This window comes from Tursiops truncatus, chromosome 1 (assembly GCF_011762595.2).
Source record: "Tursiops truncatus isolate mTurTru1 chromosome 1, mTurTru1.mat.Y, whole genome shotgun sequence".
Taxonomy (NCBI): domain Eukaryota; kingdom Metazoa; phylum Chordata; class Mammalia; order Artiodactyla; family Delphinidae; genus Tursiops; species Tursiops truncatus.
The window spans coordinates 153,320,122-153,329,827 of record NC_047034.1 but is presented as its reverse complement, the minus strand read 5'-3'; the positions used below and the strand labels follow the sequence as shown (position 1 = coordinate 153,329,827).

The window sequence follows — 9,706 nt, the reverse complement described above, 5'->3', positions numbered from 1 at the left end:
GGGTTCTGGGGTCGGGGTGGGGTGAGTGATTGCTGCTTGGGTGAGAGAGGATTCTGATTGATTTAAAATCAGTCTCTTGGAGGTAGATCTAGGAGGTACCCATGGCAGTTGGAGCTTTCTCCTTCACTGAGCCCCGAGCCAGCCAAGCTAGGCTGGGAAAGAGAGAACGGTCACTTTCTGGCGGCTTCTTCTTGCCAGCCCCCTGCCAGGAATTTGCACCAGCACCACCTCGGTGTTGCCTCGCAACCAGCCACTGACTTTGGTCTTTTGAAGATACTGGGCTTCAGGCTTGGAAAACCTTTTCCTATTTGGAGTCTGCCCCCCAAAACCATTTCTGGCCACGAGGAGCGTAAACCATACCACCCAGCGTCCCCCAGCCGTCTAGAGTTTCAGTTCCGAGCCTAGGAGGGTGTCCGTCCTTTTTACTCTCCCCTGCACCTTCAAGGCCCTCAACAGTCTTTGAAATTGTCTGGGCCAAGCGCCCTGTGCCATAGATGGGGTAACTGAGGCCCAGGTCACATAGCCTCTGGCTGGCAGAGCTGGTCCCAGAAGCTAAGCACAGAGGCAGCCCAAGGTGGGAGAGAGTGCCGTGGGGGGTCAGCCCTGGGTCCCTTTGACAAACACATCATGCTTCTCACCTGCACCACCTCCGTGGGTGGGGAGCCAGGGACTGGTCTGTTAGCTTTCTCCCGCTGTCCCCCGAGGATGCATTTGTCTGTTTTGCATTTTTTGCCTGCTGTAGTTAGACTACTCCTGGTCCTAGGGGGAGCGCCGCAAAGCGAAAATGTCAGGGCGACACGCCACCAAGATAACATTAGCGAAATATCAAGTCCTTTATGATGTCAGGAGGGATTCCTTCCCGCTGCCGAAGCTGCCTAATGACATCATAAAATAGGCCTGCGGCAGCCGCAACCCCCCTGAGCCATCAATCAGGCCTGTCTGCACGCGGGGTACAGGGGTGGGGTGCGGGATTTTCAACCTGAAGGAGGCCCCAGTGCAGCCAATCTGTGGTGGGCTGAGGGTTAGAGGACACCCACATCCCCCTGGAAAGGGTCAGCCCCCTGGAGCGGTGCCCCTTCACAGTTGGTCTGGGCGCCAGGGCAGGCATGGCTCCCGAGGCCCCTCAGAGATCCCGAGGCTGAGTTGGCTGCCACCTGTCCGAATGGCTCCCAAGGAGTCCTGCATCCCGCCCAGAGCACCTCAGTGGTGCTGAGCAGGAGGAGGGGCCCAAGCCCAGCCGTCCTCTTTGTTGATTTTGTCAGGGACAGACTCAAGCCTGACGTCTGGGGCGTCAGGACCAAGAGTCACATCACGGGATTCAGATCCAGGAGGCCTTTGACTCCTTTGTGGCTGGTGTGTGCTCTCACAGATCCTGGGTTTGCTCATGTGTCCATCTATCTATACGCCTGGGGTGTTTGCAGCACGTAGACTAATGGGTCGTCCACGTCTGGTTTGTCTGGGTGTGTACACTCACGGCTGCAGCCTCCTGCCTGCCTGCCTGCCTCTGTGTGCTTCTGAGTCTCTGCCTGCCCTGTACCTCTTCATGGCCTGTACTTGTGCTGATGTGTGTCAAATGTCTGCAGATGGGACGAGCAGATGTGGAAAGAGATAAGGAGGGCCAAAGAGAGAAGGGGGAAGCCAGGGGGCGTGGGAACCCAGGGTGTATATGTATCAAGCCTTTCTTACCACCATCGGCTGAGAACTTTGCATGTGGGGTAGAATCACCAGGGAGATTTAGAAACCTACCTATGCCTTAGTTTTCACCGCAGATCAATTACATCAATTACCCTCTGGAGCCAGATCAATTACATCAATTACCCTCTGAAGCCAGGGCCCAGATATCGGTATTTTTAAAGGCTCCCCGGGTGATTCAAAGGGCAGCCAGGGTTGAGAAACAGGGCGTCCAGAGCCTTGCGACTCCAAGTGACAACTAGCACCATCGGCCTTACCTGGGAGCTTCTAAGAAATGAGGAGTAGCAGGCCCCTCCCAGACCCCCTGAATCATAATCTGCATTCCCCCTCCCCTAGTCTGTATTTTAATAAGATCCCCAGGTGACCTGTCTACCCATTAAAGTCTGAGGAGTAAAGCGGGGCTCTCAATGGCTTCAGATCTGAGAGTTTCTGAATCAGTAGATATGGGGTGGGGCCTGAGAAGGTGCTTTCCTAATGAGTTCCCAGGTGATGCTGACGCTGCGGATCTGGGGACCACACTTTGAGGACCCTGGCTTAGCTGCCGTGTGTGAGGGAGGAAGACAGAAGGAGAGGAAGTGGAGGGGGGTGTGCTGGGTGTCGGAAGGTGGAAGGAAGTGGGGAGCCTGTCTCAATCCCCCAGGAAGGTCACGTTCCCATAAAAAGTGTGTGGCCTGTCCTCCTCTTAGGGCCTGGATTTCCCCGACTCAGGGACCAGTCCAGGGGTGAGGGTGGTAAAGAGAATAGGAAATATAAGCAAGTCTCCTGAGAGCTGCTGGCCTATGTGCCCCCTTCCTAATTCCCGCCCCCGCCACCCCACCCCGCACTAGTCTGTCAAGAAGAGTCCAGGGCTGGACCCTTCCCTGGTCACTGAGAAGCCCTGGCTGAAGAATCAGGTTTTCTTGGAGCCGAGCTCACCAAGATGCTCGTGTGCACGCAGCTGGGGCACACAGTTAGGGCAGCCGTATATCTGGTTTGCCTGGGACAATCTTGGTATATCGTTCTCATCTGTTCATTCTCAAAAGTTGCCTGATAAATCCTACTACTGATAATGGTGGCTGGAATCATTACCCCAGAGGGGGTGGGTGGGTGGGAGATGACTAAGGGGAAAACCCTCTGGGAACCTGCCCCCAGTCTCTCTTCTCCTGGCCTGGCTTCCTGGGGGAGGAGGGGAGGGAGGGTCCTTTGCAGGACACCCAGCGGGGAGCAGACCTCCTTCCCAGGGTGCAGCCAGCCCTGTCTGTCTCTCTCTGTGGTGGGGTGAGGGGGAGCTAGCTGCAGGCAGACAGGCCAGGCCCGCAGCAGCCCCGTCGGGCCTGATCTGTGGTACCAGCACCTCTTCTGCCTGCATCTTCACTGAGTTACCTGAGGGCTGGGGGAGGAGATAGCGATCAGCCGGAATACCAGAGGCGTGAGGCACGCATGACCTCACCCAGGGTGTGCCGGCTCTCTGAGCCACGTCAGGCCACCCTCCCCGCTGCTCCCAGGCGCCTCCAGGCCAGTTTAGACAGCAAGCTTCAGCCAGCAGTGCCAGGGGTGCCCCTACGTGCTTGGCTGGGTCTCGGCCAGGGCTCAGGCCACCTCTTCTGGGAACAGCCTATAGGTCTCTAAGGGGACCCCAGCCCCTCCAGCTCCCTGGGGGCTGGGGTGTTTGGGGGAGGGGCAGGGAGGAAGGGCTGGGGCTGGAGAAAGCCATTCACGACTGACATTGAGAGCTAGACCAGTGGTCCAGGAAGAAGGGAAGTTGATACTCTCCAGGGACCCAGGGAGCTTAGAGACCCGTCCCAGCTTGGGATGGAGTTGAGGACCAGGAAAGTCCCGCAGAAGCACCCACTGTGTGCCAGGCAGTGTGCTAGCAGGAGCTGATTTGAAAACCAAAGCCAGAAGAGCCTGGAAGAGACCATGGGAAGTGTTCACCGTGCCAAACATACTAGAACACCTCTTGGTAACTTCAGATGGAGCCCAGAGATTCACACCGTGGTAAGATAGGCTGTCAATGTCAATTGGTTGACAGGGGGCTGGGGGCGGGGGGTGGTCCCCCGGGGAGCTGTGGGGTTCCTGGAAACCTGTGGGAAAGGTCTCTAGAGGAAAATGCCCCTTTCTCCCAACCCCTGAGTGACTAGAGCAGAAAGTGAGCACAGCGGCAGAGGGAACTGGGTCTGAGCCTTCTGGCTGGGCGCTGCCCTTGGACCCTCCCGCCCCACCGTCCCGCCTCTGTCCTGTCCCTCAGCGGCTCCCACCTGGGCCTGCAAGCTCGCTCCGGCTCACGTCCGCTCATCCCACCCCCACCCCTGACGACCTTCCCACCCTGTGTCCACCGCCTCCGTGCACATCCCACACCCACACCTGCAGGGAGGCAAGCGGGCCTCACCCAGGAGTGTCACACAAACTGCCACCCGAGACACCTTTGCATAACGAATGAACGACCCACATGTGAGCCGCTGGCCTCTGCTGGCCGCGCTCCGTGTCTGTGGGCCCAGTCTCAAACCCAGCATGTGCCCCGGCACCAAGGGACACAACCCCACTGTCCAGAGCGCCCCCCGGTGGCTGCCTTCCAGGCCTTGTGTATCAGAGCAGCAGTCCAGGGCCCCTTTCCTCTATGTGCTTTTGAGGGACATGGCTGCCTCTTAGTGTATGTTGTTGTCTGAGTTATTTATTCAGTTCAGTAACTGTTCCCTGAGCTTTCCATGTGCCTGGCCCTCTCCTGAGCTCTGGGGCCCAGAGGCAAGGAGAATCACAGTGCTTCCAAAGCACATCTGGGGCTTAGCAAGACCCTCAGGCTGGCTCCCACTCTGTCCTGGGGTTCCACCCTCTCCAGGCCTGTCTCCCCCAGTTCACTCCCCACTGAGCCCTCGCACACACTTTTCTCTGCCACGTGACAGCCACCCTCCTCCGCATCATTCTCTTCCACCCCCTCGTTTCCTCCTGCATCCTGGCTTTGGATGGATGACGTTGCCCGGTTGTGTCCTCTGATTCTGGGGCAGCGTCAGGAGTGTTGTGGAGACGCTCGGATTTCTTCCTGCGTCTCCCACTCCCTCCCTTTCTGGCTTTGGCTCTGGGGAATGCAGGACCACGTGGAACCTGGGGGTGGGGTGGAGGTTGTCCCCACTGGGTTCTGGGTGAGGCTCTTGGCTTCTTGAAGGCCTGAAGCAGGGCCAGAAGTGGACACAGGAAAGATAGAGGGGTGGATGGAGGGATGGAGGGAGGGCCGGGGAGGGGGCGAGGGGAAGAGAAGGGAAGAGAGAGAGGGAGAGAGAGAGAAAGAGAGAGACTGGGAGAGAGACAAGAGTTAAAGTCAGAGTCTGAGAAAAGTAATAGGGACAAACAGACCAACAGAAAGAGATTCTGACCTGATCACCAGGCACTTCTAGAAAAATCACCCTTTTTTTTTTTTTAAAGAATGTTATCTTTTTTTAAAATTAATTATATTTATTTTTGGCTGTGTTGGGTCTTCGTGGCTGCGTGTGAGCTTCCTCTAGTTGCGGCGAGCGGGGCCTACTCTTCCTTGCGGTGCGCGGGCTTCTCATTGTGGTGGCTTCTCTTGCTGCGTAGCACGGGCTCTAGGCATGCAGGTTTCAGTAGTTGTGGCATGCGGGCTCAGTAGTTGTGGCGCACGGGCTTAGTTGCTCCGTGGCATGTGGGCTCTTCCCAGACCAGGTCTCGAACTTGTGTTCCCTGCATTGGCAGGCGGATTCTTAACCTCTGCGCCACCAGGGAAGTCCCCACACTCTTTTCTTAAGGGTGGACTTGGGTCTCTCAAGCCTTGGTTGTACAGCCTTGGAATGGGCCTCAGAAAGGGGCCTGAGTCCTCCCCTGGCCTTGGCTCCCACCCTGCTGTTCTGGGTTGGAGAGTGCCCTGGGGGAGACCGTGACCGTGGACAGTGGTAGTGAGGTTCCTTGGCAGGTGTTTCAGCCCAGGGATTCTCCCGTCTCTGCTCCCTGGGCTCCTGCCTTGCTGTGGTCTTGACACCCTCAGCTCCAGCCTTGAGGGAGCTTCGTCAGCCTTGCGGGCAAATTTTGTAAATTCCCAGCAGCCTCTGGCCCCCACCTTGCGTGGGCGGTCTTCAGCCTTTTCTCAGACGCCGGCTCCCTGGGCCTCCATTCTTTTGCCCCCTGGTGCCCGCCAGGACACTATGACCCCCCTTCCTCTTGTCCTTGTGAGGCTGCCTGGGGTGGGAATGGGAGCGGGGGCTTGGGATTAAGAGACTGAGCTCTCCTCTTTCCCAACCCAACTGCCAAAGAAGCTCCGGGACAGGTTTTGACCTGCTCTGTAGGCCTTCCTGGGCACCTCCCCTTTGCCCTTGGCCTGGGGGAGCCCTCCTCAGCCCTGGCCCTGGCCGAGAAGCCCTGCTGAGAGCCAGGCCTAAGAGTAGCCACGGCTTCCTCTCCCTGTTACTAATGTCCAGATGCTTCACCATCCTTTTCTGTTTCTCTTATACCTGCCTCTCCCTCTCAAATCAAACAATCCTCAGTAAAGCCTTTTGGGGTATGCCAACTTTCCCAGGCTGATTCCAGTGCAGATCCTAACCGGACCTCCCAGCATCTCCCATGCTCACCCTGCTGTTCCGTGTCTTCAAAACGCCCTGGGCGCCCAGCTCTGCCACCCCTACTCGCTGAGTCTCAGTGGCTTTGGGTCCCTGGGAACTCGCAGGATGATGCTGGAAGAGACAGGAACGGACTGGAATGATTCTACGATGACTGCCCCTTTGGTCCCTGCAGCGGAAGGAGCCTCATCCCGTGCCCTCTTGCTGCCAGCACTCCCTCCAGGCAGAGCCGGCAGCGTGTCTGGGTGGAGACCTGCCCAGACCTGCAGCTCAAGGGCAGCCCCTGCAAGATGAGGCCAGGAGCGGCCTTTGTCCCCCCCACCTGGCGCTCAGCGCCCGCTATGCCTGCGTGGTGGAAGCTCTGGTTTAATTAAGGATCTTAGGAGAGAATTCTCTCTTGTTATTTTCTGAATAAATTAAGGAAGTAACTTCGACGCAATATGATTTTCATCTAATCAGGAACATTCTGAAATTACCATATTGTTTTCCACTAGAAACCCCATCAGCCCGCATATCAGATAACCAGGCTGGAGACTACCAAGGCCCCTCTGTCCTGGGGCTGGTGCATGCTGTGGGGACAAAAAGGGACTCACTGCTCCTGCCACAACCCTTCCTTGAGTTCCTGAGGCAGGCTTAAGAGAAACAGCAAAGGATGGTGAAGCATCTGGACATTAGCAGTAAGGAGAGGAAGCTGTGGCTACTCTTAGGCCTGAAGAGGCAAGAGAAGGAGGGACAGAGACAGGGGCCACTGACAGAGCTGCGGCCGTGGACTATCATAGCAGGTACTGAGATGCAGTGAATCCAGGGAGAAACGGGATGTCTTCCCAACCTCTCTCTTTCCCTCCCCTCCATCTCCTGCTGGTGCTGCTGGGCTGAACTGGAAGCCAGTGGGTGGGGAGCCTGGGTGACATCCTTCATATTGGTGAGGCTCCTGGGGCACAGAGCAGGGCAGAAAATGGATCTGGGGGAGAGCAAATGGAGAATGACCAGCACAGCCCCAGGGGTGACGCTAACCTTTCAATGTCTGATGCTTCAGAATTTCTCTAGCACATTCTTATTCATTTTCCTGGTCACTCCCCACAGTAGCCCTAAGTAATGATTCTTATCTGCATGAGGAAACAGGCTCAGAGAGGTCAAGTGATGTCCCGGAAATCACACAGTAAGGAGGTTATAGATTGGCATTCAGTTTTGCCTCACTCCAAATCCCCCCTTTTCCCCCTGAAATAGAGGCTTGGATGCATTAAAGTGATAGCCTGAGCTGGGTGTTACAAAAGGTTCCTGGTGTGAAAGGGCCCTGTCTAGAAGCTTCTGTGGGGTCATGAGGGAAGTCCTGCCTGCCACTCACGAATGAAGATCTGGAGGGCCCTCGGCACTTTGCAGAGCAGCCGGCAACAAACTACCTGTGAAGCAAACATTTCTAATTCTGGTGGGAACTCCTGCCCCCGGGGCTGGTGTGGAGGGCTGGCTGGGACCTGCTGCAGCAGGAGCTGAGAAAGGAGACCTCACTGCTGAGTTGCGATCATTTTGGAAGGAACGCCCATCCTCCCAGGGACCATCCCCGTTTGCCCACATGCCTGCTGGTCACACTGCATCAGCTTTATTCCCCTTTCTACCAGGCGCCAGCACTCCAGTCACTGCGTGTGTAGGGGACCAGGTCCTGGCTGGGGATACAGAGGGGAGCTCCTGACTTTGGATTCGGATGTGGCAAAGGGGTAGAGAGGCAGAGACCAGGCTCTGACACTGCGGCTGCAGAGGATCTCAGGGTGCAAGAAGGGTTCTGAGGATGAGGAGGCTGGTGTGTGAGCCTGTGGGCACGTGTATGCATGTGTGTATGTGTGTGTAGGTGGCTGTGTGTGCCCACGTGCCTCTGAATGTATGAAGCCGGGCATATATGTGTGTGTGGATACGGAAGAAAGGGAAGAAGAGGAAGAGAGAGAAGGAGAGGAAGAGGAAGGAGAAGAACGGGGAGGGGGAGAGAAAAGAAGAGGAGAGGAGGGAGGGAGAATTTGTTGGGGTCATCAGAGATTGAAGGGGTCAAAGTCAAAGGAAGTGGGGCTCAGATGGGCCATGTGAGATAATGAGGGTGGTAACAGTAACATTGATAATAATGATAATAATAATAATAACAGCTAACATTTATATAACACTATATGCAAAGCCTGTTCCCAAGCCCTTTATTTATATCCAAGCCTGTTCCAAGCCCTTTATATATATATATATATTATATGTATAATATACATGTATATAAAACATTTTAATCTTTGAAACCATGTACTATACTAGATACTATGGTAACCTCATTTTACAGATGGGAAACTGAGGCACAGAGATACATATATATTTTTTAATGATATCCCCAAATACTAGAGCCAGAAACTGAGCCCAGGCCCAAATCTTAACTACCGAGAGGTGCTGCCTGTCACACTTGCGGGTGCGGCCCAGGACTCTGCCTCGTGCATGCGGCTCTGTCCCCTGCTTTGGTGCTCTGTCTCTGTGTCATGCTCTTTATTCCCAGCAGGACCTTTTCTCGGGGGGTGGAATCTGAAGTTGATCATACAAAGCTTGAGTATCAGGCAGGTGGCCTAACCGAGCCAAAGCAGGGAGGTGTCAGAAGAGCTTGGGTTTGGGAGGGCTATTCGCTTGGAGTGGTGGGTGTATGGGGTACACAGGGGTGGCCTGTGAAGGGTCTTTGCAAGCCAGGCAGGTGGCACTGGTGGGGGGAGCCCCCGGGAAGGTTTTACACAGGAGAGTGGCAGGGTCACTGTAGAGGGCTCATTCTGGCTCCAGCATGGATTAGAGAGACTGGAGGCAGGGAGGCCAGTGAGCTGAGTGATGCAACAGTCCAGGTGGAAGGATGATAAGGCCAGGGCTGGGGTAGGGTGATGGGCAGAGGGGAGGGGATGCAATTGAGGAGGTGGAAGCCTCAGTATTTAGTGGTGGACTGGATGTGGAGGGTGTGACGGAGCTGTTGAGGATAGCTCCTTGGTGTCTGGGCACCTGGGTGGATGTAGATGACAGGAGGAGAGTAGCTTCTGTCATATCCATGGGTCCCTCAGCAGGGCAGGGAAGCCCACGGCCCTGCTGGCTGAGACAAGATGCCCATGAGAAATGGCCAGGGCATTGCGTGGCCCTGGAGAGATTTGGATCGGCCCTGGATTCTCTGCTGATGGACACCATAGGTTGGGAAGGCAGGAGGTCAGAGGCATGGCCAGTGGACACATCGGGAAATGGGGGAGGGGTATTGATTTCCCCTCAAATATTATTCATTTTCTTTAGGTGTCCCCAATTCTAAAAAGCTCACACGGGGGATTGTAAGAGAAATGGAGCTGTACGTCATTCTTAAATCTCAAATCCCAGCAAGGCCCTGTGGTACAGTGGTTAGAACTCTCATTCGATGGTCATTTTGGGTTCAGATTCTAACGTCACCACTCTAGCTGTGTGTTCTTGGGCAAATCACTCCACATCTCTGAGCC

At 55.6% G+C, this 9,706-nt stretch overlaps 1 long non-coding RNA gene across 2 annotated transcripts in view; it reads left to right on the top strand.

Annotated features, from left to right (window-relative positions):
* The first annotated feature begins 81 nt into the window (after positions 1-81).
* The window catches only part of LOC141276385 (uncharacterized), a 104,353-nt gene continuing 94,728 nt past the window's right edge, over positions 82-9,706 (top strand). For both annotated transcript variants that reach the window (XR_012325881.1, XR_012325880.1), the window contains exon 1: positions 82-3,669. This is a non-coding gene — a long non-coding RNA (uncharacterized lncRNA). The remainder of the gene's footprint in view (positions 3,670-9,706) is intronic.